The sequence below is a fragment of the Octopus sinensis genome, linkage group LG5, assembly GCF_006345805.1.
Source record: "Octopus sinensis linkage group LG5, ASM634580v1, whole genome shotgun sequence".
NCBI lineage: Eukaryota > Metazoa > Mollusca > Cephalopoda > Octopoda > Octopodidae > Octopus > Octopus sinensis.
The window spans coordinates 43,486,446-43,493,736 of record NC_043001.1 but is presented as its reverse complement, the minus strand read 5'-3'; positions in this window follow the sequence as shown (position 1 = coordinate 43,493,736).

Below are 7,291 nucleotides of genomic sequence, written 5' to 3'. Positions count from 1 at the left end.
ATGGCTGGAATGCTAACCAGAGGCCAAACGACAAAAACCATAACAATTGATATAGCAAGTACGACAAGGATTGTATTTTGATGAAGGAGTCAGATTAAAACGGAAACATATCCGGCGTTGTGGGTGGAGGTAAAATAAACCAAATCAGCTTCAGTATATATCTGGTTCTACAGTTATTGTGTTTGAGTCGGAGATGGAATACAAAGCCGACTCTGTTACGATTTGAAACCAAAACATAAAATGACTCAAATACAACAAGACTTGCTATCAAGGAATCCAACGTTATTACCCACCACACAACCATGAAGTAATATTCATAACCATCTTTCTGTTCTTCACAGATTTTAACGTTTCTGTTTCGGGCTTTTTGTTTTATTTTGTGTTGTTTTATTTTTTTATAAATATATTTCAAATTTCCACGTAAGAAATCTAAAGAGATAATTGTTTTCTGCATTAAACTTTTTTCTTTTTTTTTTTAATGCTTTTTTTTTTACATAAGGAAATTTTAAAGCAGATGGTTCGTTAAGATATATGAAGATATAAATCAAATCACAAACATTTCAAAAATTAAAATAAGAATTTGATGATTAAATAGCGAGCTTGTTCTTCTTCTTCTTGTTATGCATTTAATAGGAAGCAAGAACCATTTGGGCTAAACATTTCAAAAATATTTCATCAATGTTAAGTGTCAATGAATCTAGCACATTTTTATAAAAAAAAAGCTCAACTCTGAAACGATTATATCATACATTTTGACCTCAGTGATACTTTTCTCTCATAAACATGCGTGAATTATGAGTGTATATATATATATATATATATATATATATATATATATTAAGATAAAACTTACTTGGAAGAGGATGCGTGGCGTTTCGTCATATAATAAAATAATAAATAAAACATATGCATATATACATACATATATGTACGTACCTACATCTATATGTATATATACATGCATATATAGGTACAGGACACCAAAAAAACGTCAAACACAATGAGAAACGTAAACATAAAAACAGAGCCGTGGAAACGGACATTTTTTTAACAACGAAAAAACAGGGTACAAGACATACGACACAAGGAAAATCCCCTTTCTTCAGCCGCCTCCGTTTCGTCTACTCCGCGTTTCGAAGGTAAAGGCGAGACACGACTTCGATACATACATATACATACATATACATACACATACATACATACATACATACATACATACATACATACATACATACATATATATATATAGTGTAATAAATAAAATATATGCATACATACAAACATATATGTACGTACCTACATCTACATGTATATATACATGCATATATAAATATATATACGTGTGTACAGGACACCACAAATAGACGTAGAACTCAACAAGAAACGAAAACGTAAAAACAGCATGGAACGGACCATTTTTTTAACAACGAAAAAACAGAGTACAAGACAACTACACAAGGAAAATCCCCTTCATCAGCTGTCCCTAGTTCAACTCCAGCGTGTTTCGAAGGTGAGGACAGAACACGTCTCGTCGAACTAGCCCTTCCTGCGAAAGAATTAAATAAAATTCCTTTGCAGAGGGGTAAAAACAAGGGCCACCCTTAAGGTTGCTGGCGCCTTGGGCAAGCTGAACTACGGCGTGTACAAGCTGACGATCGTGGAAATTTCCATTCTTTGTCACGCCCTCCTTGGCGTCCCCTAGCACATGGTGCCCCGGACGACTGCCTGAGTTGCCGGTACCTTGAGCCGGCCCTGTATATATGAGAGAAAAAAGGGGGCAGGAAGGCACGTGGCTGTAGTTAAGTATTGTGTTTAATGTGGTTAAGTATTGCACTTATGATCGGAAGATTGTGGCTTCTTGACCGGTCGATGTGTGTTCTTGAACAAAACACTTCATTTCGTGTTCCTCCTGTTCATTCAGCTGGCAAAAATGAGTCATCTAGCATCGGACCGGCGTCGCGTCCGGTGAATGGGGTGGATACACAGGATCCAGGAAACCGCCGTTTGATCCTTTTTAATCATATACATACATACATACATACATACATACATACATACATACATACATACATGCACAAGGGGTAGGTCAAAGATCACGCACAAAATAAGTTCAATGCGTTCAGGAATTATCAAAGACCCGCTTCAATTTTCCTAAAATTGAATAAAATAAATAAAATAATGATGAATACACACGTACTTGTACAGAGGAACAAAATGAATAATAACAACAACTACAACAACGTAATAAAAAATTTAAGAAAGCCTTAGGGACTAAAACGTATAAAAGAATAAAAGAAAATGTCAAATGTTTTTGTGCGTGGCTTTTGGCCCACTCTGCGCGTGTGTGTGTGTGTGTGTGTGAGAGAGAGAGAGAGAGAGAGAGAGAGAGAGAGAGAGAAAGAGATGGAGGGCCATAAAGTTATGCTGTAACTGTCACGACTCTGATCGTGATCTGATATTCGCTCTTTTTTATAGACAAATTATAGTTCAAATCGCATTCATTTAAGGCGCTCATATAATACCCTAACTTCAATAAAATATGAGGCGATATCCTACAGTTCCGTAAAATACTCCTAAACAAAAACATAGTTTTCCAAGGAAAAAAACAGCTGTACGAAGTATGAACAGTTATAGCTCTATAAAAGACAAGAACAAAGTATTGAACAAAATTGTGATTTTTTTTTATATTTACTTCATATCATGGCTTTCCACGGTCTAAATCCAAATCGACGAGTCGAAAAGAATAGGAAATTGTCAGTCAAAAATAATAATGACATCGTAATTAAAGAAACAGATTATGGATATTGAAAATGTAAGAATTGTAACCAAGAATCGAAACCTCGGTCTTCTCGTTCGTGTCCATTGTTCTTGGAATTTGCACTTAGAATTTATAAGTTCAATCTGTCAAATTCGCTAACAACTTAGGTAAGACAAGAGTTGGATCCAGATAAACCCATTTATTCCCATTGTCAGTGACCTGGTTCAACTTAAGCACAACTCTATTTTGAGATACTTACGGAAAACATTCTCTTTTTCTCAGCAACTTTCAGAGACGTAAAAGCTCTCTCTGCCTTTTTATTCTGCCACTTGCACATTACTCTTCAAATCATACCCTTATTGTTGAAGCACTCCCCAAAAACGATAAAGGCACTTTGAATACACAAAATAAAAGTAAAAGACAACTAAAAATACCTTTTGAAATTCTTACCAGCACCTAATTACTCACTGAAAATTATATCAGTAATCAAAACGTATAGTCGCCTTAACTGCAGAGCCTCCGGCAGCCTTAAATTTGAATCAAATCATAGTTTCACTGTAAAAATAAATTCACCTGTACATGAACAAATTTAATTATACTGTTAAATGTAAAAGGGGCAACAAAGAATGCATTGAATAAACGAAAATTAGGATCTTTTCGGTTTGAACGGCAGTTTTTTCTAGCGGTGTCATATGAAATTGTCACCCATAATTATGACCCTAGTATCGATCTATTGCATTTCAATCTGTTTTAGGGTTAGGGTTAGGGGTGGGAGGAAGGGTATCTTTTTTTCTTCACAAATGTAAATAAACCCAATCTGTTTCTTAAACGAGGGACACATTCATACGGCACAATGTTTTCACCTCAATAGACGTCATTGATTGGTTGAAATTGCAGAAATTGAAGAAAAAAAAACAATAAATATCTTACAAACTAAATAATTTTCTCAATAAAGCCAAGAGAAAAAGATGTTTTATAAATACATTCTACCAGTATACGAAGTTTAAAAGTATTTAGTTACGTGGAAATTATTTTAAAAAACTGCCGTTCAAACCGAAAAGATCCGAAAATTACCTTGAGAAACTGATTTGCTGTTCATTGTGAACAAATTCGAGATGCTATTATTAAACAGTTCCCACTAAATGAACATTTAGACCTATGTACGCAAACAAATACCCAAAATTCCAAGTTGACTCTACCTACTTTATATTTGTTCTGACAATACAGATCAAAAATAGACAAATGAATAGATACTTATTTTTAAAATTCAAACTACGAATAAATAAGCTATTAGAACATATCCGAAAGATAATTCCCAAATAACTAAATTACCAAAATATTATTCTATTATTGTGTATACTCTCAAACACTAGCGTAGCTAGAGTGTGTGCCGCCCAGGGCGGCCCTTCCGTTTGGCGCCCCCAGACTCCAAAAAGACACATATTGCCTACAGCTAACCCAAAAGTGGTGTCCCTTTAAAAGTGCCGCCCGGGATGGACTGCCCTACCCCTCCCCAACTAAGCTAGTGCTTTCAAACAAAACGTACACAATCATATGCACATATACATACAAAACAATACATAGCTTACAGTCAACTGCATACAAGGAAGTACTATCGTAATCTATTTATTTTTAGCTTTCGATAATATGTTGATTATATTATCACACGATGCATCCACTCTCATGAAATTTTGGCGAAATTATCGTTCATATCACAACTGATGTATGGACATAATGCGTAATGCTTGCTCGTACAGTCATATAATACATTCACTGGACTAACGCAGCCTCATTATTTGGCACAATCATCGTTCACTCAGTCACTTGGCCCTAATACGGGAACGTTACGGTGAACTAAATTCTCTATGCGACTTCCTGACCATCTTCAACTAATGAAACTCTATCTTAAGTTATGGAAATCTGAGTAGAAACAGTTGCAACATAGCTCTGCGGCCCTCTTTCTTACAGTACGTTTGAAAACCACGAAATTATAAAACAGGTTAATTTAATGTAAATAAATCTTCTTAAAGATTCCATTAAATTAAGCTTTTTGCACACGAGTAGAAGTATACAGAATGAAGCTTCATTCTGTATACTTCTACTCGTGTGCAAAAAGCTTTATTTTCATGAATGTATATGTCTGCGAGTACATACATACATACTCTCTCTCTCTCTCTCTCTCTCTCTTTCTCTCTCTCTCTCTCTCTCTCTCTCTCTCTCACTATATATATATATATATATATAATTCCGGCGTATCCACTTATACTTACTATATTAGGTTTATCGTTGTGCCCTCCTTAATTTGTATTCCATTTTATTTATCTATTTATCTATACATGGATAATATATATATATATATATTCATATTTATTTATTTAATTACTTATTTTTGTTTATTTGGTACTTACTAATCTATAATTAATTTAATTTATAATTAATAAACTTATTCTAAATTAATAGTAACTTCTGTAGGTGTGTGAAAATGTGTATGTGTACGTATAAATGTTTTTGTACATATAGGTATGATCGTGGGTGGATGTACGGATGTATGTTTTTATTACACATATGAGCATGCAGGTGCGTACTTGGATATGTATATATGTATATGCGAATATTTATTCATGGGTGGATATAAATATAAGTTTTATTTGTACGTATGAGTGCGCAGATATATATTTAAATATATATATATGTGTGTGTGCGAAAGTTTCCTGACACAGTATAGGAAAGTGTATTAATATTTATGCGTATATGCGGATGTGCGTGTGAGTGTGTGTGTTAGTGTTAGACACTGATGCCTATACTGATTTGTTTATAAGCCATGCGATGACAGACATACACTCTGCAATTTAGTGAATGTGTAGAAATGTGTCGGGGTGTATTCATGTGTGTGTGCATGTGTGTGTGAGTTTCTGTGTGGATGTGTGGGTTTAGGGTTAGATGTGGATGTGTATGTTTTGCTTGTGCGGTGTGGTGGAGGTCGGGCGGCTCTCAATTGACCAACCGTGAGGAAGATAATGATAATTTTAAATTCAAATCCAATAGTGTATTTATGTCATAAGGAAAATTACTAACTGGAACCCGGCCATACATATATACCGCTCTGGATCCTAATGTAAGCGTTATTAATAATATTATGAATGATAATAATGGTAACATTAATGGTATTGACAACGATAATGATGCTAACTTTAATGACACTTTAGAAATTAGTATGAAGTAATATAATGTACTATTGACTATGTATATTTGCATCTAGGTACTAATTTGTGTATGTTTATTATCACAATATTAAGTCGAAAACCTGAGACATTGAATGTGGAACACATATATATGTTTACTAATTTATATTATTTATTTATATCATTATGTATATGTATATTTTTATATGTATAAGAGTGTGAGTATATGCACTCATATGTATATGTATATGTTGTATTATGGATATGCACCCACACCCATGTGGGTATATATGTAGACTGATTTATATTACATAATCTCCGAAGAGGCCTTATGATATTTTTGTAAATGTCTCATTTATATCTATATATTGACCTACCATAAAAGGCTAATATTGGTAAAATGAGACATACTTATCTACATGGCCGAAACAGCTGTAAGATGTAATCTATACTTATATTTATATTTACTTATATTTATATTCTCTTTTATATATATTCTACTTATTATACAACATTACTCTTTTATGTACACTTTTTTATGTACATTCCTTTATGTACACTGATTTGTTCTGCTTTTTATATTTAACCCTACAGTCTCTTATGTGGTGGTTTAATAAAGCATGTGATTGAGTATTATCTGGTAATTGATATTTGATTTAGATGTATTTCTCCATTTTCTTATCTTGTATTAGTATATATATATATATATATATATATATATATATATATATATATATATATATATATATATATAAAGAGAGAGAGCATGCTGTATATTTTACTTAACGTGCACATACAGTAGAAAGCCACGAAACTGCAGTATATTTCTCTAGAAAACATCTCGTACAGACATATAAAGCTAAAAAGCACACAAGTATATCAATAGCAGGCGGGAAAGTGAAGTAGCGGCGGTGGAATAACTAAATCCAATTTTTTGTTTCTTGGAGCATCATCGTAAGCCTTGTTGTAATTTCTATAATCTCATAAAATATAAATCTGTATTTTAAATTTCCATCACTCATTTATTGTGCCAATCAATATCCATTAATTGTGAGGACATTAAGATATAAGTCATTTCTTCCCTCTATATGGCAAACATTAAAGGCTTCTTTATTTCATACTTGTTATCTGACATCTCTATTACCTTTCTCGATAACATATTGTTGACTTTCTTTGCTGCTTCTTCACAAGCAAAAGAAATAGTGCACAAGATGCATCATGTCTTTTGCACAAGGTAACATATGTTTTCCAACAATTCAACGAGGCTTCTTGGCTTGTGCATCTTTGTATACATCTACGTAGAAAGCCAGCATCGCGGTGCCTATCCTTTCCTAAAATGACCTTTTCGGAG